Source organism: Canis lupus, chromosome 36, assembly GCF_003254725.2.
Source record: "Canis lupus dingo isolate Sandy chromosome 36, ASM325472v2, whole genome shotgun sequence".
NCBI lineage: Eukaryota > Metazoa > Chordata > Mammalia > Carnivora > Canidae > Canis > Canis lupus.
This window is the reverse complement of record NC_064278.1, coordinates 30,243,873-30,270,234: the sequence shown is the minus strand read 5'-3', so window position 1 is coordinate 30,270,234 and position 26,362 is coordinate 30,243,873. Positions and strand designations below refer to the sequence as shown.

General features: G+C 44.5%; 1 protein-coding gene across 10 annotated transcripts in view; it reads right to left on the bottom strand.

The window, feature by feature from the left end:
• Nucleotides 1-25,180, bottom strand: part of GULP1 (GULP PTB domain containing engulfment adaptor 1) — a 218,171-nt gene extending 192,991 nt beyond the window's left edge. For 7 of the 10 annotated variants that reach the window (XM_049106204.1, XM_049106206.1, XM_049106203.1 and 4 more), the window contains exon 1: nucleotides 25,019-25,180. The gene's annotated coding sequence lies outside the window, so the exon portion shown is untranslated. The remainder of the gene's footprint in view (nucleotides 1-25,018) is intronic. The other 3 variants (XM_049106209.1, XM_049106208.1, XM_035697600.2) reach the window with 1 other exon arrangement.
• Nucleotides 25,181-26,362: the final 1,182 nt, after the last annotated feature.

Below are 26,362 nucleotides of genomic sequence, written 5' to 3'. Positions count from 1 at the left end.
AATATGCTCTAAAATGCTAGGGTCAAAGACAGGAGAAGGTAGGAAAAGCACAGAAGGTCACATAAGAGAGAGGGAAGATAAGATAGAAGAGAAAGATCAGAATCAAGGAAAAATACAAAGTATTTTTGAGATTTCCCTACAGCTAATATAAGAAATGCAAATATGGAGTCAAACCAGTAAGATCACAAACCCACAATGAGAATGTGTGCAAACCTGACAAGCATTTTATAGAAGAAAAAACGACGCTTTTTTCTTAAGCTACACTTCTGGCTTGTTGATGAATGAACTGCCTTCCATACGATTAGTTTACTCTCTAATGAACGTTTCCCGTTCCTCCTGGATGCCAGGCCCCGAAAATGCTAGAGTGACTGAGCGAGACTCATGCTGGGCAGCAGTGCTACTTGGATAGATTGTCCAAATAAGAGTGACCTTGAACTCAGAAATCAGATCTCCTTAACTCCAAATATGTTCATCTCTTCCAACACAAGGTAAAAGAATACATATTGTGCCCCCATTTTTTAGTGTTTAACAGCAAGGCGTGTATGTTTGTAATAGATAATGTGTTTGTGTTGTAATGATCCATACTAAACTACTAACAGGTTTTATCTCATGGGGGGCATGGAGGTAAGGAGGGCAGGAATGTAAACAGTCCTATTTTGCTCTCTAGATCTTGGGACTATGTGCTTCTTTCATAATGGGAAATGTATTCAGTTATAATTACTTTTTTTTTTAAAGAACGAATTTTCCCAAAAGCAAAATGCAAAAATTCTATAAGCTGCAAATATTTAATACAATATCTTGCTTTATACGAGATACAAATTGTTTAGAAGTCGCAGCAACGGCTTTAATCATACCCCTAAAAAAAGGAATTTGCTAAAGAAATCCTAGAGTTTATTTTACAGGTTTAAAAACTTTTTAGAAAACAAATATCACTCATCAATCAAGTGATGAATTTCCATGTATGGAGTTTATTGAAAGAAAAGAACACCTGAATGCCATGAGCACACCATCTTTACTAGTGGGGATTTCAATGGACACTTTTATGTTGATGCCATCTGGAAATTAACCAACAGATACCATGAGAGCATTTTTAGGAATGTATACATTCTCCTAAGAGTTGATTTTAAAAAAGCTTACTGGGGTGCTATGGTGGCTTAGTGGGTTAAGCGTCCTCCTCTTGACCTCAGCTCAGGTCATGATCTCAGTGTCCTGGGATCGAGCCCTACATTAGTGCTCCACAGGGAGTCTGCTTGGGATTCTCTCTCTCCCTCTCTTTCTACCCCCCCCCCCATAAATAAATCTTCAAAAAAAATGTTTACTACCTCTAAAATGGACTCAATACACATTTTACAACTTTTATGAGGGTTACTCTAACTTATTATAATAGTATATATATAGGAATAGTCAATGAACAATTAAATGCTTTGAATTTTCTCTAAGCTGTTTTATTTAATCATGAGCAGGAATAACTGCACTTTCTATTTTATGATTGATTTTTCTCATTTATGAACATCATTTTATGGACAAAATAATGAATTAGAAGGAAATGAGGTATTTCACCCCCTAAAATTTGGCAGATATCATAAATTTTTTTTCTCACTCTTCAATTAGGGTAATTTACAATAAATAGACAAGTGACATTTTGGCTGATGCTGAAGACTAGCTTGCCAAGGTGTAAAAAATGAACAATAAAAAATGGAAATGAAAACACTGTGATCATAAAACCAATCTCCTTATGGAGCTATAATTTCATTTATAGAAAAATATTTCTTATTCCATCTAATGTCATTTTCTATGTGATAACACACCATAATATAAAAATAATAACATTTCTGCTAATGGCTTATTGCATATTTTTAAATATATTATAAGTGTGTCTTTATAAAAACATACTGTTTGCTTTAGTTATATTCGTATATGATTAGGCACGTTATTATAAATTATAAATAAAATAAGCATCCTCAACTTTTCAAGTAGAGTTATCTGTTAACACGGCATCAACTAATAAATCAAAAATGTATTCCTGGGGGCACCTGGGTGGCTCAGTCAGTTAAGCGTCTGCCTTTGACTCAGGTCATGACCCCGGGGTCCTGGATCCAGCCCCACATAGGGCTCCCTCCTCAGCGGGGAGCCTGCTCCCCCTCCTCCCCCTGCCTGCCTTCCCTTTCCTTGTGCTCATGTACTCTCTATCAAATGAATAAATAAAATCTTATTTTATTTATTGATTAAAATGAATTATTATATTAAAATGAATAAATAAAATCTTAAAAAATGTATTCCTATTTCTTATACTTTATTAGTAAGGGGCACTTTCCAATACATAAACATCTTGATAGGTTATACCCAAATGTGTACCCAAATAAACTTGAAATAATGTAAAAGAGATAAAAATAAACCTGTGTAATTATTTCAACTAATCCATGCAAACCAAGTTACTATTAAATTATGCCAGTTATATTTCTCTTCAGTTATGGCTTCCTAGAATTTGTTTCCCACATCACCGCCTGACATACCCGTTGACTACATCACGTCAACTATATTTTGCTTCCAGAGTAGTCTTTAAAAGTACAAATCCTATTTCATTCAATCTCAAAATATTCCAGTCCAAATCAAGAAGAAATGTTTTCTTAAGGACTGAAATCCTCCTGTGGGTATAATCATGTTTAGAATCTAAATAATCAGGAAAAGGAGGTCATGAAAATCCCATTGTTGGTTCACCCGTTGGCTCTTTTTCTCAATTCTTTATTTTTCTGGCAGAATTGTGGGCGGCCACGGACTGGCTGGAGTAACTGGACCAAACCAAGCCCGGACTTGCGTCCCTCATTCACTCAAAAGGCTCAGGGGAGCCTAAAGGGTGAATAGTTGGTTGACGCTTGAGAAAGTGCTTGAGCAATGGTTTTCAGAGCTCGCTCGTACGTGATCGCCCACACAGAATTAGTTTATAGAAATCCAGTTTGATTTGGGAAAATAAAAATGTTTCAGGATACAACTACATTCAACGGAGAGATAGATGCAGGCTCATAATGTTTGTCACGGATGCTTTTCTAATATTACGATGACTGCCTACTGACCAGTTTTCATTAATGTCGCAAGACTCATTTTGTCAAAATTGGTTCCCTCTACTCATATTTACTTCCAGGTACTCTTACTTTAATGATTGGTCAACTCTGATGGTGCGAGCATCAGAAAGGTTCGAAGTGAAGTCACGGGCAACAGGTATGTCCAGAGCACGGTCGCGGTCCGTTTAATGCCTCTGTGGAAACCACGGGCAGAGATATGCTTGGAGAATCGGGGACAACCTAGGGAGACCGGTAATACCTTGCCTTTGGGCCAAGGATCGAGGTTCACGTCGCCAAAGCTATGAAACCCTCACTCGGTTTCTGGGACGGAGCCCATCCGTACGAACGTGGAAGCTGTAACTCCAACATGACGCGGAAGCCCTGCTCAGCTAAACCGGCCGATTCTAGAAACGCCGGTCTCAGATTCGGTGCAATTTGGTGTTTTTGGACTTTTTACAATGAAGCGCTTGGCAAGCCAGTCCTTTCCCTTCCATACCCTGTGCAATGCTTTAGGTCTCTCACCTATTCAGTTTAGACCTCTGTTGTCTACCTCCTGGGCAGGGAAGATTCAACTTTGGAAAGGAGACATTGGGTTCATCACATTTAGGTTCTCCTCAGTCTCTTTTGCTGCCTTTTCCTATTCTGATTCCCCTCAATGATCAAGCAAGTGCTCTCAAAGCTGACCTGATGGCGCCAACGATTACCCATGTGGGCAGCTTTCAAATATGTATCTACATCCCAGGATGGATCCTTATTTCCAAATAACATACCCAATTTACTACAGCGCATGTTCCCCCACAATGGTCTCCAGGCACTTCACCCTCAAAAATTCCAAAATGGAAACCTTAGTCTTTCCCTCGATTCACATTCTCTGTCCCATATGTCCTTGTCTTGGTGAAAAGTAGCGCCAGCTAGTCAATCAGTCAAAGCCTGCACATGATTCTCTTTATTCCTTCTTCCTGGAACGTTTAGACCCAGTCAGTCAGCATTCTATCAACAAACACTCTATCAACAACATTCTATCACTCCAGCTCTTTCTTCTCCAACTCCACCGTTATCTCCTACATCCGCATGATCTCTCATCCAGACAATTTTAAACACTGCCTAAGTCAGTTCCATATGGCTATTTCCTACTTCTGCATTCCATCTTGCCCCAAAGCTGTGCGGTTTCATAAATGCAAAGTTTATCATGTTCCTTAACGCCTTTTCCTTTACTCCATTCTCTTTGAGAACCTTGAAGGACTCCACAGGGTTCACAGTGATGGTACTTTACACAGGCACTTATATACTTAGAAAAATGTAAAAAAATAAAATAAAAATCAAAAAAAAAGAAAAAGAAAAATGTAACATCAAGCCAAGGAATAAACCAAGTCACGGGATTACTACCTCATAATCCTGGAGGATCGGTATTGCCTCAATGCAATTAAAATACATTAGTTTAAAACAAAGTTTACAGAGTAGAAGGTCAGATTCAAATGAATCTGAGACTTCCAAGAAATTCCACTTGCAACAGGCAAATGAAGCTTTCGCCAGCACTTGTCTGACACTGGAAGGCTTTGGAGGAATCTAGCACAGTAGCTGGCCCAGAAGAATCGTCTGAAAAGTGTTTTGAATGAAGGCCTGCAGGATTAAATGTAGAAACACCTAGCTTTAAACCACTCAGCACACTATTTTTGGCTCTCCCTTATTTCACAAATATCATTCCAGCAGGCAGATCATCCCACTGAAATTCCAATTGGACCTCAGAAATCCTGCGCTGCGGCGTCTCGAGCTACAAGCAAACTACGGCATATCCTTCGATAGTAGCCCTGACTCACAGCTCTTCAGCCTTTCTCTCGATAGGTTCGGTAGCAAAACATCACCACCGAAAGATCAAGTTAGATCCACTCTCAGAAGCTTCTTTCCGGCCCTGACTTGGAATCTGAAGACAACGTAATTCCTCCCCAACGTAGAGACCATATGTGACGTTCCATCTCCCAGAATACGAGACTGAAAAAGAAAAAGAGTGCCCCTGGGTTCAAACTGTGGAAAGGAACGGTGTCTAAAACGAACAACGTAGTGCTAGGAACTTTGACTATTTGTTGCTTTTCTCAGAATCTCAGGATCCTTCTGGTGATCTGTTAGGAGGAGACGAAGGAGATCCAGAGTTGCCTGCTCTCCAAACCCTACAACACACAACTGGGCGAATTCAAGATGGTGGGGCCCCGGGCAGAGGCACACAAAGCTGCGTGAAAATCTGCCGTATCACTGAAGAATTTTGCTTTTACACTTCTCGGTGATGCATGTGGGGTTCGCATTACTATCTTCATTTTGCATTCAAGAAAGTGATCTCCCCAGGATCCCTAAACCAGGAAATGATGGACCCACAGGCAAGATGACACAGAATAGGAAAACACGTGGTAAGGGGCCAGGTTTACCTGTATTTCGGGAAGTCTTTGATAATTCCTCTGGGGTCTTCCTCCACGGCTTCCTACAAACTTCACCCTTTGCTTCATCTTTTCTTGCAAAAGCTCACTACTTTAGATGTACTGAAGTCCACACATAAAAGCAAAACAAAGCCCTGGTACATTTTTGCTTTGTGAGTTTGTCATTTTTGTTTTTCCTTACATAGTTCTTTGTTTTCAGATTTTTAAACCAGGAGGCATTTCTTTAAAAAGTATTAGGGGGCAAAAATGGTCAAGAGCTGAGTTTTGTAAGGTTTGAATCTTAATACCCTAGAGAAGGGAATTCATATCGAAAAGACTGCTCTGTGATCATTGTTTTCACGTGCAAAGTCACAAAACAAAATGTGCTCTTAGCCCTTGATGGGAGGTGTGATGCATTTTAAGTACCGGACCTGAAAAATAGATTGCAACCTTGAGACCCAAGTGACTTTAATGCCTGTGGAGACACCAAGAAAAGCATCAGAGACACAGCCTCTTCTCAGACCTAAAATAAGTGGAGTCCAGGCACATGCGGGTGCTAACATGTATCCAGAAAATAATGACCTAAGTGATCCAACTCATAGGCCTCTCGTCATCACTGACACAGCTATTCGGTCAAAATGGACTAAATCTGGAGAGTGCTCAGAAACACAAAGCAGAGGGGCACAGATGGGTGCCAATCAGTGTATAATGCACTCAGCCTTCCTCAGGCATCTGTCTCCTGGAGAAAAGTTGTGACTCTGCCAGAAACCACTGCCAAATGATTTATGTTTCTCTGATTACTTATTTTCCATTCAGATGTCAACAATCCACAGCATTGCACACTCGTCTTTAATAGTAACATGATTTGAAATGATGAAATTAGATCTCCAGGATTCTCCTCAAGTCCTTCCTGCCTCCACCTTAGTGCATGATCTAAATCAGTTACTGCACATCTGCATATTATGTGAAAAAAGTCCAATTACATACCAGTGTGTTGGACGCGATCCCAGGTGTATTTTAAAAACTAAGAAACATGTCATTAAAATGGCCAGGTCATTTTTGTTCCTTTCTACGCTTCAGCATTCTTCAACTTGTTTTGACAGCATGCACTAATTGTGCCAGTCTTGACCTATATATGCTAAAAATGTAAAGAGTTTTCTCCCACGAAATTTCAAGATTAAAGATTTCTTATTTGGTTCACATTAATATTTTATATTACAAATTTTCCACAATGGTATTTCATTTGTGTATAAAAAAATAATAACCAAAAAATAAAATAAAATAAAAAATAAAAAATAAAAAATAATAATAATAACCAAAAATTACTCTACAAAGAGATGATCTCAGTACAAATTACAGAATGTTTTCAACTAGGTAGTTTCTTTTCCTTTTTTTTTTCTTTTTTTTTTTTTCAGAAAATACACAACTTTTTGATAGCGACGTGGTCAAAAACATTCTTTCTGCACCCCCTCTAGTTTTTATCTTTTCTAAATCTCAAGTGACACACCGCGCTGAAGTTACTCCATTTGTACTTATAGTTTAGGATGCATTCATTTACATAAAATAGTGTAACAGTTAATTAGAATGAAAACAGCATATAATTTACCATTAGGTTAAATACAGCAGCACAAAATTATACTTTCCTCGCCATTTACTGACCTCCTACAAAATGGCAGCCAACGTGCTACGTGAAACAGTCATGTATTTAATCCTCTCAAGAAACTGAGAAATTACCATATGTACCACTTTTCAGGTTAAGAAAGAGAAACCATCTGCAATTAATTTGTCTGCTGAAGAGCATCCAGACTGTAAATATCAAATCCTATCTCCAAAGAAGTCAAAGGCCAAGCTCTTTCTAGAACATAGAAATTTCTGTAATGCATTATACTGATCATGCAAAACCACAATGAATAGCGGTGCAAATGTGTTTAAAGCACCAGTGCTTCAACGTCAAGTGCTAGTTGAGTATACGGTACGCGAAAAGCAGCACAAAACTGGAACAAAAATATCTGCTATCGGTAAACCCACCTGCGCAATAAAGTCTCATCACCCTCTCAAACTGAACTCACTGTATTCCTGGGTGCTATGAACTGAACTGTACCCCACCCCAAGATGCCTGTGCTGAACACCTAATTCCCAATGTGATGTTACCTGAAGATGGGACCTTTGGGACATAATTTAGATGAAGTCATGAGGGTGAGGCCCTCATGATGGGATTAGTGCCCCTCCAAAGGCACAGGCAACTTCCCTAGCGTGCTCCTCCACCCCCTCTGGCCCCTCCTTCCTTCCTTCCCTCCCTCATCCAATACAGCGGCCCTCGGTTTGATTCTTACACCCAATCATCTTCTCTCCTCATCCTTCAGGCAAGCATCCCACTGGCCTTATCATTCAGAACTTTTACAACTGACATCAACTATTCCGACCACGGTCTCCAATAACGCATAGATCTTTCTCCCTTTCTTGGCCCCCACTCCTTCCCCTATCGATCTGTCCCCTCCCTCTCTCATGTCCCTTCCCTTCTAATAGTTCAATGTTTGGTCCATTTTTTTAACCACCTTCTGGCACATGATTCAAAGCTTTGGTACTACATTAACCTCCCACGGTACACTTGGGGAAAAAAAAAAAATCGATCGTCTTCCTTATACTCACCTATATTTAAGAAGAGTATGAGAGGGGGGAAAAATCATACAGCTATAATAAATACAACTACAATAAATTTCAAGCGGTCTTCAATATTGCGTGGAATTCCTATGTGCTATCCTGGTTTGCACGCTTTCCTCTTCTCCACAGTGACACGTGTAAAAGTACGTCTACATTCTCACACATCTGCAGCTGTAAAGAGCTGAGGAAGGCCTACCCCCTTCAGAGAGTACCCACTCTTTAGCTCACCACAGTACCAACCACCCAACGTGATTTCAGTATACACATACTCGTTGGTCTCTACAGACCCTATTTGCCAAAACTGCTCTAAGTGTAATGGAATGTCTCTTGGAAGAATTAATATCGTCAAAATATCCATCCTTCTCAAAGCAACTTATAGGTTCAATGCAAACCCTATTAAGAAAAACACCAACGACATTTTCCACAGAAGAAGAACAGACAATCCCACAATCTGTATGGAACCAAAGAAGACCCCAAACAGCCAAAGCAATCTCTTGAGAAAGAACAAGGCTGGAGGCATCATGCTCCCTGATTCCAAACTCTGGGACGAATCTGTAGTAATTAAAACAGCATGGTATTGGTATCAAAGCAGACACACAGATCAATGGAACAGAAAAGAGAGCTCAGAAATAAACCCACACATATATGGCTAATTAATTTTCAACAGAGGTGCCAAAAATATACAACGGGGAGAGCTTCAGCCCAGCAAAGGGAACTATCAACAAAAGGAAAAGGCAACCTACCAAACAGAAGAAAATATTTGCAAATCACATACCTGATAAGGGGCTAGGGGCAAAAATATATTTCTAAAAACTCATAAGACTCTATAGCAAAAAAAAAAAAAAAAAAAAAAATCCGGGTAAGAAAAATGTGCAGAAAATCTGAATAGACTTTTTTTTTTTTTTTTTTTTCTTAAAAACACAGAGGTGGCCAACAGGTCCAAGGAAGGATGCTCTGTATCACTCATTGTCAGGTAAACACAACTCAAGACCACAGTGAGATATCGTCTCACACCTGTCAGAATGGCCAGTATCAAAAAGATAAGAAATAACAAGCGTTGGCGGGGACATGGAGGAAAAGAAACCCTTGGGCACTGTTGGGGGGGATGGAAACTGAAGCAGCAGTATGGAGGTTGCTGAAAAAAATTAAAAATAGAACTACCCTGAGATCTAGGAATTCCACTTCTGGGTATTTGTCCAAAGAAAACAACAACACTGACTTGAAAAGGTGACACACGCACCACGTTCACAACAGGCGAACTATGGAAAATCCCAGGTGTCCATTGATGGGTCAATGTGGTACATGTATTCACTGGAATATTATGCTAACTAGTATGATCGTATAAAAAAGAATGGAATGTTGCCATTGTGACAACATCAATGGGCTTTGATGGCACTTCGCTAAGTGAAATAAGTCAGACAGAGCAGGTCCGATCTCTCTCACATGTAGAATCTAGAACTAAACAAATAACCAAGCTCATAGATCCAGAGAAAGAACCGGTCATTGCCATGGGGGGGCGGGGATATGGTGGAGAAACAAGCAAACCGCTCGTTTTGCTTGCTTTTTAAAATTTAAATAAATTGAATTTTTAAAATTCAATTGCTTTTTAAAATTTAAATAAATTGAAATTTTTTTTTTTTTTTAAAGTATAAGGAAGTCCCCCCGCCCCATCTTAAAGAAACCCTTTGTGTAGTGGAACCCAAGTCTCTTTCCGGTGTCTATACTAGCTCTCATATTCCACGGAGAGGGATGTGCCATGACCCCCAGATGTGCCACTTTGGCATGTGGATTATGTGGAGCTGAAGGCAATGAAGACCCAGCAGACTCAAGACAAACTTTTACTTCTCCCTCAACTACCTAAAAAAGTGTAGAAGGGGGCCTGGCCCCAAAACAGAACTATTATCAGAGATGACTCTTTATCTGAAAGACCTTTCTGTATGTCGAGTGAGCATCTAATTGCCAAACCTCTGTTCCTCTTACTGTCCTGTGAATGACCCCCCTCCCCTATGGAGACCCGGGTTCCCATCCCATTCTCCATTCTTCAGCTCAGTATGGCATATAAACCTCAACTGACCGACGTGTCCTAAGGTCTCATATTTTTTAAGGGGACTCCCGTAATTACGTTATTAAATGTTTTTTTTTTCTCCTGTTAATTTGTTTTATGTCAATTTAATTAATAGACTAACTAGCCAAGACAACCCAAAGGGTAGACAATGTTCCTCCCCTACCTCACTGACGGGATCATGCCACGAAAGAACTGCCTTCAGGTGCTGTTTTATTTTATTTTTTTTTTTCAGGTGCTGTTTTAAACACTCTACTTCCCAACTAACTCACACACACACAATCCCATCAAAATGGTTCTCACCACAATCGCCGACTTGATGCCAAGTACATTAGGCACACAACAGACACTTTCATCCGTGTCTTTTCTTTTTATTATTGATTTTCTAGACTATTTAACACTGTTGATCATCCCCTCCTGAAATCTTGTTTGTTTTGAATCTTTACTTTTATAACATCATAGTCTCTTGGGTTTTTTCCTCCTCCCTGGTAAATCCTTAGGGTTGTTTGTAGGCTGTGTTTTCTTTTCTTTTCTTTTCTTTTCTTTTCTTTCTTTTTTCTTTCTTTCTTTTTTTTTTTTTTAAGCTGTGTTTTCTACCCTGGTTAAAATATTAGTGTCTCTTTGAGCCATGTCATAAAGTTTCTTCCCACTATATAAACTATAAACATTTGGAAGATCCTTTCTAAGCTAAAAACTCCTATTTGTAACCTGAAATCTGAATGCGTATACATCTATATGTATATATATTGTCAAGGAACAAGAATTCCTGTACCCTCAAAGGTCCTTCTAGCTGGACTAAAAATCAAATTGGCAGGAGACAGATTAACAGGAGAAATTTAAATTTAATAGTCTATGTAGGGGGAATCCATGCAGCCGTGTAAATTCCAAAGATAGTCCAGTAGGATGAGGGACTAAGGCCATCCCGGACTAAGGAGGAGCAGGTAGGGATCTGGGACTTAAAGGAAGGGTGGTAAGAGGAGCAGATGTCTGATAATTAGATGTCTGTCCTTCTATACATGTGGGCCATTTAGACAAAATTTATCTCTGTTAACAACCCATATTCTAGGAAAGATCTTCAATTTAGATTCCTCTTTGTAGCTAAGAGAGGGGAAAAATGTCTCTTGAGCCCGTAGAGTCTCCACCGCCTTCAACTCAGAATAATCTTCATGCCAAAGTGGCCATTTTGGGGTGGCCCCAATAATACAGACACATTTATACCCTATATACACCCACATCACAAGCCCACAGCAAACTTCTTCACTACAAATGTGTGTGTGTGTGGCTGTACGACTACCGGATATCCATAACGAGAGGACTCAGACACGTCAGAATGTGTCCAAAGTGGAAACCATTATTTTCCTTCAACAATTCTATTCCCACCTCTATTTATTCTGTTGAAGAAGTGGAACACCCAGGTTGCCAAAACTAGAATTGAAGGGGAGCAGAATTTGCCACCCCAAAATACGCCTCTGGCATAAGGATCATCTTGAGCTGGCTATTTTTAAGAAACAGCAGATGTGAGAGAGCTCTGAAAACCAAATAGAATTACTCTTTTGCAAGGGACATTTGCATTTATAAGGAAAGTCTCTGTTGGTACAAAGGTGTCTCCCTCTCACAGCAGGAAGAGAAGGATGATCTACTCTCTAGAAACTCTTCCAATGGAGAAGACGTTGACTTAAATCTGTGTTTAATAGCCATACCCTGTTTACTGTGCTTTTCCTGGAAACTTCCTGTCACTGGATCCCTACCCTCCCGATATCTTCTTATCTTCAGATGGAGATGGCATTTAAGGTGATGGCTTCGGCCACTTTGGGGAGTTACTCAGTTTTTCTGGGTATCTCCCATGTACAGGAGGTGTACATGTCATTAAACTTTTGGGTTTTTTTCCTATTAATCTGTGTTTTTTTTTTCTCTTGTTAATTGGTCTCACCCAAAAACCTAGAAAGGTAGAAATAACATTATTTTACTCGCCATCAGGACCAACATTTATACCATCCTGTTGCCTACCTCACACAATCATTGACAAATCATTAAAATGTACAGATTTTTTTTTTCTTTTAAACATGATCTTATAAACTTGTGTCTCATTACCATCTCTAGACGAGACTAACGTCTTCCCTTGCCTTGGCTTATTGGCAGAGCATTTATTGAAATATAAAATGCAGAGGACATCTTGTCACTGCAAGATGACTGTTACAATATTTCAGGATTTTTAATTGTTCTTTGAAGTACGAAGTTTGGATTAGAAAGCCCCACAAAATCTCTGCCCCCCAGCTTCATCTCCAACAACTCTAGTCCTTCTTTCCCTTCCTCTCTGTCCTCTAGCTCTACTTCAAGGCTTCTAGATCTGTGGCTGGACTCTATAGTCACTCCTTGTATAAGAGTCCCACGTGCGTGAAACACTCTCCCCTCCCACTGCTGCCTACAGAGGTGTCTCCCCCTTAACATGTATGTCAAAGCTCCTATGAGTGGCTCCAAGCATTCGAGAGAACCTTATAATACCCAAGCTCTAAAATACCATGAGCGGCCAAAGGTCTAACAGTATTTCACACACACACAAAAAAAAACCCCAAGCTCTAAAATATCACAAGCAGCTAAAGGTCTAACAGTATTTCACCAAAAAATAAAAAATAAAAAAATAAAAAATACCCAAGCTCTAAAATATCACAAGCGGCTAAAGGTCTAACAGTATTTCACCAAAACAAAACCAAACAAACAAACAAACAAAAAAAAAACCTCCAAAAAAATCAAATATTAAAATTAGGAGAACTTTGAATGTGATATTTTGATTAAGAAATTTTTGGGTTCTTTTTTTTCCCAACTATTTAAAAATAAAACTTGGACTACCTTAAGGGACAAAATGTTCTTTGAGGTTCTCTAGTCCCTCCTCTCAGTGAAGGAAAATGTTGTCAAATACCTAAGTGAAAAGTATTTGTCGTGTTATTAGAAACTATTAATATTAATGATTTTACATCTTAGGCTGTATTTACCCAAACCTTATCATTTTGACAAAACCAGGGGAAAATGGGATTAACAAAAGGTCAGATATTCTCACTCAACACGTTAACCCTCCAGTCGCATCAAATCGAGCAAAAGCCGAAGCAGTAGGCAGACACAATTTAGTCAATGGGTTAATCTTTATGCCACGTAGGATACAATGAACCAGTGCCCTGTCGCAGTAGAGTTGGAAGTTGCCAGGTCAGAGAGTGGGAACGAAGCAGCTCATCGAGCTGAGCCGGGGGAAAACGGGGGGTAATCGGGGAAAACGGGGGATAATCGGGCCATCAGCCAGGTGTCTAGCTGGTCACGTCCCGTAAAGGCATCACACGCACACCAGTGAGACCTACCAGGGCTGGCGAAGTCCTCCAGGACCACGGGTGCTCCTCAACCGCACCCTCCCTCCGGGGGTCTGGCAATTAAGAGGCCGCACTTCCCATCCAACTACTTCCCCGGTCCACTGTGTGCGAGGAACCGTAGACACGTTTTGTGATCATTTAAAAATCATAAAAAACACAGCACAAATGCTTAGGACATAGCACGCCCCAAATGCTGTTGGTAGGGAAGGAGAAATATTTCTTTACCTTTCTAGGCTCTTGACTGAGACTCTGTAACGCAGAAGAGATTTTATTTATAAACATATAAACCTATTTAATGTAAGTTTTGCATGACATGGGGCCTGCTTAAGAAAACGAAGACCTGAAGAAATGGCTAAACCTGTTTTTATGCTAAGTTTAAAGAAGAGTTACAGTCTTGGAAAGATACGGTAGGAGAAAGATTACGAGCTAAGTATAGTAAACTGGGGGAACTCAGCAAGATGACCCAGGTTCCTCCCGGCGTCCCTTTGCCTTCAGAGATAAGGATGTTCTTTCCTTCTGGAATACAGAGGATGATATCCTGAGGATTTTACGAGCTGCTTCAGAGGAAGGTCAGGAAGTCCTCCCTTCACATGCCGCTTCTCAAATTCTTTCAGCTTGAAACATTCAACACATCAAGGTGCCATATTTTGAGGTAGGACACCCTGGGCCCTGTGGTATTCTCAGTATCATTTATCTCTTATTCAAAAAATATGACTTTCGGTGTAGACTCACTGACAGGTGTAAGAAAGTAAGTTTAGAGAAGAGTGCGCATGCGGGTCCCACAAAGATCCCACTAGACGGAGACCATTTAAGGGAAGGAAAACTGTTTCCACTTCATCTGATTATTTTATGAGTAGAAGCTGGAATGTGAGTTATCTCGACACTTTTCCTCATTTTATATCTGCTGTGAACCAAGTTATATTTTCTATCAAAACTCTCAAAGTAAATAAGAGTCCTTTTTACACTCATTGCCATACCAAGAATGATTGATTCACATTCAAAAAGACGCAAGAATGTGGTTCCCTTTTAAGCCAAGAAAAGGTCAGAGGGCAAAGGATGCCCCCCCCCCCCCAGGACAATCCCCGAACAAGGGCTCAAAAGAACAATAATCCTCTGAGAATGGCAGCACTTTGTAGGATCCGGTCCCTGTGGCCCAGCTTTGAATGAAGGTCATGATCTCACCCAGGAAGCATCTCAAGCATGTTTACTGCATTTTTATGCAAAAGCTACTGCCCATCTCCATCACAGTAGGCCTCCTTACTCTGGAGATCTCCCTCAGTAACTATTCTTCTGAGGTCTTTTATCCAAGCTACTGCCGCCCATGTTTCCTTCCAACCCAACGTCCATTGTCCAGCCCTCAACCTGCACCAGGAGAGGGCTCTAAGACCACGGCCTGTCCTTCCTTGAGGCCCTGACCCCACTGCCGCTCTGCTTTACCGCAGGCTCCCAACAAATGAAGATTTCCACCTGCCCTTTCACCAACTGCTCTTCTCCATCTGCGCTGTCCATACAACCCTTCCCTGTTTCTCGCACCCCTCATCCCAGCTAAACTGCTCCTTGTGAACTCGCTTACCCCGTGACACGGTTAGATCATTCCTGGTTTTGCTTGCCTGCCCCTCCTGCTGAAGCCGACGGTTAACCACCACTCCCGCAGGGCGGCGTTAGTGCCCCAAAGTGTATTTCACTACTGCTTTGGTCAATTCTCAGCTCTGGGCAATTCCTATCAGCTTGAAAGCAAAAAGGCAAAGACTCAGATATAATCGCCATACTTTGATAGAGCACATTACAAAAACCAATATGCAAAATGTTAAATCATCAAAAAAAATAATAACTCAAGAACATGGTGGCGGAAAATAATTAAATTGCTAATGTGTCAGTGAACTAGACGTTCATAAAACTAGTTCCTACTTAAAAGTGTATCGTAGGTCTGCATTTTCTTAAACCTCTATGAACGGATCTGTACTTCAAAATTTTCTTTAATTTTACTCCTATCAGCTTTATTTTTTAATATTTAAATAGTTATGTTAGCTTTAACATGGCTCCAAGCTTTAAATTATTCAGATGAGGCACTGAGTTTCCTTCAATGATTCTTTTTTTTTCTTTTTAAAGATTTTTTAAATTTATTCATGAGAGACAGAAAAAGGGAGGCAGAGACACAGGCAGAGGGGGAAGCAGGCCCCATGCAGGGACCCGACACAGGACTCGATCCCGGGACCCCAGGATCAAGCCCTGGGCTGAAGGCGGCGCTAAACCGCTGAGCCACCCAGGCGCCCCATCCTTCAATGGTTCTTCATGTACATTTAATGTTTCCGATACACTAAAGAAACCAAACAAAGTGGTGTAATGTTATGAAATGACTAGACTGCAAGTTCCTATTTCAAGTTTTTTTTTGAATAATGTATTTCTGAGATATATGTAGAATTTACTCATCTCAGAATAAATTTATTTAAGATAACTAATCTATTTACTATATTAAAGACATAATAATATTGCAAGATTTAATAAAACATTTTTTAATAAAACATTTTTTATAGAGTAATACCAATAACCCTATCCAGAGTTCACAAAATTCAAGTAGTCTATCCATTTTCTTTAATAGCCTAAATTATTACTTCTAAAATGTTTATTTCAAATTAAGATACCACTTAATAACTGTTCTAATTAAGACACTTTCTAAGTAACTAAAAATTCTAGTTCAAATTCATTTGAAACATTGAGAACTTCATTATCTCACATAACAGTAAATCCAGAAATATGGTCGGTTGACTTATGGACCCAACAATGCCATTAAGCACTTAGGTTCCTTACGGGGGTTTTTTCTGCTATCAATAATGCATTTGTTTTGCCCTCAAGCCAGATTGCCTAGTGGACAAAAGATGACAATTTAAACATCTATTCCAGAAAGAACCAATATCAAGAGCTGGCACATGCCTTCTCACCCAATGTCTCCTCGCTAAGCATAAAGACATTTCTTCTACCCTACTTCTCTCCGGTTCTGTTAGTTCCCGTAATTGACGACGACTGGGATAAGGAAAAGGGGTCCCTCAATCACCAATCACAAAGGGAACAATGCCCCATGATTATTAGCTTAGGTCAACTGAAATTTCACTTTTTTAGGAATGAACTGCCTTCCCTGGAGTCACGTGGGGCAGAGTGGATGACTGAATAAGTTAATTATTTGAATGACCAACCAATAGCGTCTGCCACAAGGAAGGAGATAGGACTCTCGGAAGTGAAAATATGCTCATGGATCAATGTGCAGGAAATGGAAAGCAGAATTAACTCAAGGTAAAGGGTCACACGTGGCTTAAACTAATCCGCGTCATTCCAAGGGAACCTGACGATCCAACACAGAAATGACGTAAACAAGTGGCCATGATAACTTGATGTTTACCAGTAGAACAGACACAACGTGGAGCCAAAAACAAGAAATAGGCTGAAAGACCAGCATCCCTGATTGTGATCTTGAAGTTACTGTCAGATTTCAAATACAAAACAATTACATTGCACCCACCCCTTGGGATTTTAAGGTGATTTATGAATGTGAGGCTCTAAGTAGTAATTATCTCAAATTAGTAAGTTTAAAGAGACTGTTTTTGTCATTTATTTCAAAGAAATTGAATCATCAGGTTCAAATATCAATACAAAAGACTAATTTTATAAATGGAAGTACCTCCAGAGAAATGTCAAGCCAAGCAAAATGAAGAAAGGGAATATAGTGCAATAAATTACCTTCAATTGTAGGTCCCCTTCATAACACAGGGATTTACTATTCTTTTATGAATTCTACATTCTTATTTTCCAAAACTTAATGGCGCACATTTAAATTTTTCACCAATAGTGGTCATGAATAATACACATCTTATAACCAAATATATAATGTTAAGTAACTCAGTGACACATAGAAGAAACCACTTCCATATATTTGTAAGTTATTAATTTTGCCCTTAGTATTCCCAGGAAATGGCTAATGTCAGCGTAATTACTTATTACCAACTAGAACATACTGAGAACTGTTTAACATATCTCTTCTCCCTTGTAAAACATACCTATTCTCTCCTGGAACTTAAAGTGTAGTGGAGGAGACAAAACATTTATATATGAAAAATAAACCAGCACCACAAGGCAAAATTCCCAGCTAAATCACAACTGTTCCAAATATAGTTAATGCTATAAAGTGTAAAAGATAAATCTGTTTTTTAAATTTACATGTTCTGAAATGAAATATAAATCCTTCTTTGTTGAACTGTCACTAAGCAAGATAACCAAAAACTGCACACATGCTTCTTGAATAAAGCAACTAATCTAGAAAATAAGCATCATTTATTAGAAATATACTTTCAGAAATATTTAGGATATCTCTGTATAACTAACACATAAAACTGAGTTAAATAATTTATTTTAACCTCATTAAATGGCAGCAAAACCAACTGGCACCTCTGAAAAAAAAATCAGTATAGGTGTCCAGGGATTCTTAACCTGTTTTGTGCCATAAATCCATTTGGCAGACTAGATAGGTCTATGAACCCCTTCTCAAAAGGTGTTTCTAGATGCTAAAGTAAAATAGAAATTATGTAAAAGAAATAGACTTAAAATACTCATAATAAAGATGCATTAAAGATATATTTAAAAAACTTAGATATAATAAAGATATATTAAAACAACTTCAAACATAGCTACATGTCTATAGATATACCCATATATGAGAAAATAATCCCAAGAAGCAGATGCAATTATTATCTCAATTTTGAACTAGTTGTAAACATAAAAATATTTCAAAATATGTGCAGCCTAAGCAATTAGACATGACAATAAATAGATGCAACTTCTGGAAAGCTACAGGTACTATTAAGGTGTGTGTGTATGTGTGGTGTTCACGAGAGAAATGATGTTGTTGTTCCTATTCAAGTTCAGGGACACCCTAGAGTATGAAATGGAGAGCACGCTCAGCTCCCTGTGACTCCAACTGCACGTTAGTTAGATCTGGAGAGATGGGGAAAGAAAGGAAAATAAGATAGCAATTCTTCAAGATAATTTATCCAGTTAAAGTTCTTGAACTTCCACAGGTAATCACGAATGACTAAGGTCATCATGAAGACAGAAAGGAAAAACATCTCTACAGTTCCAAAATCCCTAATTCGCTCTGTTAAACCACTTCCATGGTTCCCTATTTCCTGCCTGTGCCACTCCATCCCTCTTTAAGGGCCCGCCCCGCCTTTGCCTGAAAACTTATCTGACAATTATCTCCACACTTTGTTTTCAGATACTGCTGCCCCTAATGCTGACGAAGAACCCCACCCCTACTCGAAGAACCCCACCCCTACTCCGTCAACATCCTTGTCCTTACTAGGGAGTTCCACAAAAACAAACAAAAATTAGATTACAGAGAACACCACGCACCTTGACCTTTTTAAAATACATTACAAAGCACTCTTCTTAAAACTTTTTTCAGTATTTAACCGACTATGTTTTAACTCACTCGGGTGGAAATCTGGGTAAATTAACCAATTTGCTGTTCAAATTTCACTCTAAAATATAGCACTCTCTTGATGGTTGTAAACAGCTATGAGAGAAGGAGAGAGGCTAAAATCAAGTTTCTTCTCTTATATCAAATTTTAATTACTTTAGATTTGGAGATTTGCTACCACGGCACAGATGGTTCTGTTTGCTTTTTAGCTAAAGCGCTGTTTGAGATCAATATTACCTCATTTACAAACTAAGTGAGAAAGTTAGCTCAGCTATCATGTCATGAAATATTATATAACCATTTGACAATGTTATATAGCCAAATCCTTAACGATTCAGTTAGTAGGTTATTTATGCTCCGTAGTTCCTTCTGCCCAACCTCCGGACAAGCTGGTTTCAGTCACTTCAGTTACCACCATTTCTACAATCATTCAATCTGCTTTTTGTTGGCCGCTCGGGCACAGTTTATTAAGTTCCTTGGAATTCTTAGAGGACTTGCGGTTGAAATTTCGGGAAACAAGTCAACTGTAACACCTGATAATCCTAAGAGAAAGCTATACGATACCAGGAAAACACCACATTTATACCCAATGCTCACTTCACCACACCTTCTAACTATTCCAAGCAGGGAATTCGCCTTCTTCCAGTACTTAACTAACTGCACACGCGCCCGTGTTCTACTTAAAAAAAAGTAGAAAAGGTCTCCACGATTATGTCACCGTCAGAGCCATTAACCAAGAATATGGGTAGAAGATCTTTCCCACTACTTTTTTTTTTTTTTTTTTTTTTTTTTTTTTTACGATAGTCACACAGAGAGAGAGAGGCAGAGACATAGGCAGAGGGAGAAGCAGGCTCCATGCACCGGGAGCCTGACGTGGGATTCGACCCCGGGTCTCCAGGATCACGCCCTGAGCCAAAGGCAGGCGCTAAACCGCTGCGCCACCCAGGGATCCCTCCCACTACTTTTCTCTATCTCTATAGATATAAATAAAAGCCTGAAAACTCCTTCAAAATTTGGGGGGGGGGGGGGAGGAATTCAAGCATTGCTAGCCACAGTTATCTAAAAAAGGGTTTTAAACTAATGGTTAAAATTGGCCTAGAAACATCAATTAATTGAAGTTCCTTTTCCCTATAAAAATATACCTAGCATAAATAGAGAAATCTCAAAGCATATATACAATTATATGTCATAAATACTTCATAGAGATATAAATACATGTATAGAGATTCAGTCTATATATACACACAGATACAAAGAGGCATTAGTCACCTAAGTCTTGGACATTTCTAGGATATATTCTGAACTTCCTCTTCAGAAAGTATATGATAAAAACAATATGTAGATATATTTATATAATGTTAATATCAAAAAAATAAACGTAAGATTACAGCCTCTATTACTATCTAGATCGTTCTCTTAGGTGTACTCTAGAAAACATACAGTGTCATCCAAAACTTTTTAAAAAAGTTATAATCACGATTGTTACGTAACTACTTTACTCATCCTATGCGACCTGCCTTTCCAACACTATCCTTAAGTGCACCATATGGAAAAATGAAACGAATTCCAAATTTACCATAGGACATCATTTCAATGAGGGCAGGAAATGGGCATTTATTTCTTTGTACAGTATTTGTGTCACTTAACTGTCTTCTCATAAAAAATAATCATGGGTTGTAAGTATCATAGAGCAGCTGAGAACTTTTAGTCTAAAAGAAACACAAAACTAGCAACTAACAGAGCCTAAAAACAGTATTAAGCACCTTCTAAGCCTAAAACCATGACTTTCCGTCATTATCCTTAAAATAAAGGCCTGATTTGAATTTTGTATCTCCATTGCTTGAAAGCAGAGAGATTTCTCTGCTCAAAATTTACACCAATTTTCCTCTTCCAATATGAATATATTTAAGTCCCATAGGGACGAGTTTAAGTTTCTTGATCTGTAAACGTGTTAAGGCAAAGCACTATTAGATCCAGTAACCTCTGATACGTTTAGGGACCAGGGCTCAGGTAACCTTACGGTTGACTCCTGTAGTAACTACTTTTGTACTTATTATATTCAAATAAAATAACTTTTTTGTCCTTTGAAGTTTTAGAAAACTAACTTTACAGAACGAATCACAAACAAAATGCTCTGCTAAGTGAACTCTAAATAAAAATTATCTAATATTCAGCAGTGGAGATTAAAGAATTTCAAGATTTTTAATATAAAATCAAATGCAAAATTGGATATTTTCCACTAAAATTATTACTCTAATTTATCGAGCATTCACTTGTCCTTAGATTATTCCAAAAAAAAGTACCTATTTAATACATTGACCCTTTCACCTGAAAAAATAAACATCCATGCATACGATATAGCACATTAAGCTATAAAAATAGGTAGTTTATGTTGCTAATTGACATGTCAAACTAAAAATGAAATATTTCACAATTATCGTGTGTGGAACAAGGAAGGACATACGTTATAGGTAGTAAACGGACAATAAATTATATGTTGGTAAAATGCTGGTAGAAAGTAAAATAACAAAAATCACTGTGCTAAGAAGTTCAGAGCTAAGATCTGAAACCAAGCCTGCGGTTTCCTCAGACATAAAAAATATGCAGCAAATATTAATTGAATTAATTAATGAAAGGCTCCTAAATCTACCCTCTCACCTCTTAAAAGGAAACCGTTTGGCCTTTGGGAAAAGAAAAGTTTGCTGGCACACCATAAATGCAATTTTAGTCCTCAAGTGTTATTTCCGAGAAAGGAGCCAGATCCTGCAAATATATCTGGTAACTTCTCATAAAGGCAAAATTGAGCTGGACTTAAAAAAAATAAAATAAAATAACTGGCCCTGACTATAAATATAAACCAAGAGAAAAATAATTCGCTGATTGTATTTTTCTGTCTGAGAGAATGACTCAGCTGTAACCATCACAGAATCTCACCCAATATTCTCAAAGATTAAAATCTGATTAAACTAAAGCTAGGATCCAAATGCAAAAGTAGTAACTTTTCTAGGAAATGCAGCCCAGTCGCTGTAACGTGTCTACTAGATACAATTACCGTTTTACCCCCATCCTTTCCACTGAATCCACTAAGAAACTCTGTGACCTTTATATTTCTAAAACTATTAACATAATTTCATCTCTTTAATGCTCACAGTAAACTCGTAATTATGTAAAAAAAACAAAGTTTCTTTGCTTTGCAAGTTTAGAAACTGAAGTCCCAGGGGAGGCCCTGCCGAGGGGATTCACAGGGGTCTCAGGGCAGGCGCGTGGGCCGCATCTCAGACTCGCCGCTCCCGTGGAGACAGAACCAAACTAGGGCTTGGTGCAAATCAACCCCCAAACCCAGGAGGGTAAAAACCAAAGTCCCGGAAAAGGAAGGAAGGAAAGCAGGAAAGAAGGGAGGGAGGGAGGGCGGGGACACAAACTCCACGCAGAGGAGCGCCCGCGGAGCAGGCCTGATGCGGAGCTGGGGCAGGAGCGCCCAGGCCCGGGGTCCACGCGGGTCACGCGCGCTCACCCGACTTGCTCGCCTTCAGGAGGGGGCGCTTCCCACACGGGCTGCGCCTCGCGGCACCACCCAAATCGGTGCCACCTGAGAAAACCTAATTGTCGGATTCCGTTCAGGTGGAAACCGGCTGCTCAGGGCGCAGAGCGCAGGTCCTGGCTTCCTGCCCGCCGGGCGCACTGGGGGCGGGGGCGGGGCCGGGTCCCCGCGGGGGCGCAAGGAGCTGCGGGGTGCAGGGAGGAGTTTCGGGGTGCAAGGAGGAGCTGCGGGGCGCAAGGAGCTGCAGGGTGCAAGGAGGAGCGGGGCGCAAGGAGCTGCGGGGTGCAAGGAGCTGCGGGGCGCAAGGAGTTTCGGGGTGCGAGGAGCTGCAGGGCGCAAGGAGCTGCAGGGTGCAAGGAGGAGCGGGGCACAAGGAGCTGCGGGGTGCAAGGAGAAGTTTCCGGGTGGGAGGAACTGCGGGGCGCAAGGAGCTGCGGGGTGCAAGGAGTTTCGGGGTGCAAGGAGGAGCTGCGGGGCGCAAGGAGCTGCAGGGTGTAAGGAGGAGCGGGGCACAAGGAGCTGCGGGGTGCAAGGAGGAGTTTCGGGGTGCGAGGAGCTGCGGGGTGCAAGGAGTTTCGGGGTGCAAGGAGGAGCTGCAGGGTGCAAGGAGCTGCGGGGCGCAAGGAGCTGCAGGGTGCAAGGAGTTTCGGGGCGCAAGGAGCTGCAGGGGCGCACGTCAGGGCAGCGCACAGCCCCCGCCCCCCGGGCCGCCACGGGAGGGCCCCCCTAGCACTTGTCTCCCCTCCTAGGTCACGCCCCCTGCTTGCTGCCTCTGGCTTTTTTTTTTTTTTTTTCTTTTCCTTTTTGGCCAAGAGGCCTGAGCTCAGTCACCCCAAAACTTCTCCCGGCAAAGCAGCCCCTTGTTTAAGCCCCAGGGCCCGACGGTCCGTCCCCCACCAGCCCGCCAGCTCCGCAGGCCCTTCCAGGGGGGCCTGGCGCCCGGGGCGCGCCCCCCCTCTCCGCCGGCGGGGCTAGCGGCTGCCCGAGGGGGCGCACGGGGGTCAGGGCGCCCCCAGAACCAGCGGGCGGACCCAGACCCAGAACACCCCGGAAGCTGTCGTTCCCGTGTCCCTGCGACGTCCCTCTTCTTAGGAGCAGGTCCTTCAAGGACCCTAATAGGCGCTTCCCAGGGGGGTGGCCCCAGCCCCGCAGCCCGCTGCTCAGCCCGGCCGTCGGCGCCCGGGAAGGGGGTGCGCACCCTGCCCCGCCCCGGGGCGCCCCCGGCACCTGCGCCTCCCCCCGCGCCCGCACCCCGTAGGGCGTCCTCGAAGGGCAGCCCTGCCCGGGGCCTCCCGCGGGACCTAGGAGCTCGGGGTGTGCAACCTCCGGCCCCCCACGGGGACCTAGGAGCTCGGGGTGTGCATCCTCCGCCCCCCCACGGGGACCTGGGAGCTCGGGGTGTGCATCCTCCGCCCCCCCACGGGGACCTAGGAGCTCGGGGTGTGCATCCTCCGCCCCCCCACGGGGACCTAGGAGCTCGGGGTGTGCATCCTCCGCCCCCCCACGGGGACCTAGGAGCTCGGGGTGTGCATCCTCCGCCCCCCCACGGGGACCTAGGAGCTCGGGGTGTGCATCCTCCCCCCCCCCCCCGCGGGACCAGAGAGCCTGGGGTGTGCATCCCCCGCCCCCCAACGGGGACCTAGGAGCTCGGGGTGTGCATTCTCCGCTCCCCCACGGGGACCTGGGAGCTCGGGGTGTGCATCCTCCGCCCCCCCACGGGGACCTGGGAACTCAGGGTGCCCGCCCCGCCTCCCGACAGAACCTGGGAGCCCGGGGTGTCCACACCCCCGCGGACCTGGAGCCCGGGTGTCCGCCCCCTGAGTGTGGGCCCCCCCACCCCTGCCTAGGGGACCCCGAGCCCGGCCCAGGCAGCTCCCGCCGGCCCGCCCCGGGGCGCACAGTCCCTCCGGGGGCAACAAAAGGGACGCTGGGCTGCGCGGAGTTTCGCTCGGGGTCTCCTCGCTCGGACCCCGCGGAGACGCCCCGGCCCCGCCCCGGCCCGCCCCGCCCCGCCCCGGGGGTCCGCGCCCCCGACCCGCGCCGCTCCCCGCGCGGCCGCAACAGGTCCTCGCCGCGGTGCCGGCCACGGGCCTCCCGCCGCCTCCCCCCGCTGGGCGCCCTCCTCCGGGACCCTGCCCTCCCCCGGACCCCTGCCCAATTCCTGAGGGCGCTGCCCTCCCCCGGACCCCTGCGCCCTCTCCCCGGACCCCTGCCCTCCCCCCCGGACCCCTGCCCAACTCCCGGGGGCGCTGCCCTCCCCCCGGGCCCCTGCGCTCTCCTCCCCAGGGCCCCGCGCCCTCTCCCCGGACCCCTGCCGTCCCCCGGAGCCCCCCGCGCTCTCCCTCCCGGGCCCCTGCCCTCCTCCCCAGGGCCCCGCGCCCTCCCCGGGCCCCGCGCCCCGTCCCCGGACCCCTGCCCCCCGGCCCCCGCGCCCTCCCCGCGGCGGGTCCCCGGGGCCGCTCCCTACCTGCCGGAGGCCGGGCTTGCGCGGGAGGACGGCCGGGGCGCGCGGTCCCCGCAGACCTGCGGGATCCGCGCAGTGGGGTCGGCTCCGGGCGGGCCGAGCCGCGCGACCTCCTCCTCCGCCGCCTCCTCCGCCTCCTCCGCCGCCTCCGCCGCCGCCGCCGTGCCCGCGGCCCACTCGGAAACTTTCCCGGCGAAGAGTCGCCGCGGCCGCGGGAGCTGGGCCGGGCCGTGCGCCCCGGGACCCGCCGAGGCGGCCGTGGCGGCGCCGGGTGGAGGCCGGGCCTGCGGGCGGCTCGGCTGGGGCCGCGGGGCTCCCCCTCTCGGCCGAGGGGCCCCAGCGCCGCGGGCCGGCGCCCCCCTCCCCGCCCCTCCCCGCCCCCGCGCCCCGCCCCGCCCCGCCCCGCCCCTCCCCGCCCCGCCCCCTCCCCCCGCCGCTCCGGGGCTGCGCTGGCGGCGGGACGGGGTGCGGCGCGGAGAGCCCGCCGGGGACCTCGAGGCCGCCCCGCCCGGACCGACGGACCCAGGCCCCCGCCCCTCGCGCCCCTCCCGGCCCCGCGCGCCTCGGCGGAGCACCTGCGCCTTCCCTTTCTCTTCGGCGTTTTGTCTTGATTTAAATCCAGTTTGCAAACCCACAGGGGAAGCCCCAGCGCTCGCCCGGCAAGTGCCTCGCGGCCACCCGCACCGCGCACCCCTGCACCCCGTCCCCCCGCACCCGCACCCTGCACCCCGCACACCCCATCACTCCGCACCCCGTTCCCTGCGCACCCCGTCACCCCCACAGCCCTGCACCCCGTCCCCCGCACCCTGCACCCTGTCCCGCTGCACCCCGCACCCCACAACCTCATCTCCCGCCCCCCGCACCCTGCACCCCGCGCTCCCGCGCCCCCTTCACAACCTTCCTCAGCGCAGCCTCGCCGCGGCGCTCCCCCCCCGGGGTACCTGCGTAGACGTAGACTTGCTCGCCCCCCCACGTTCCCAGGCCCCCCGAGCGAGCGGCCCACAAAGGGGGGGAGGAGGGCGCCGCTGCTCCCCGCCCGCCTTGGCCGCGCTCCTCGGCGCCTCGGAATCGATCTCCCCCGGGTGGAGGGGCGCACAGCACCCCTGACCCCGTGAGCCCCGTGAGGTCGTGGGTGCAAGGGGGGGCATCCTACAGTCCTGTAGGGGCTCCTCCGGGTGGAGGGGTGCACAGCATCCCCGACCCCGGGAGGCCCCGTGAGGCCCCGTGAGGCCCCGTGAGGTCGAGGGTGCAAGGGGGGGCATCCTACAGTCCTGTAGGGGCTCCTCCAGGTGGAGGGGTGCACAGCATCCCCGAACCCGGGAGACCCCGGGAGGCCCCGTGAGGTCG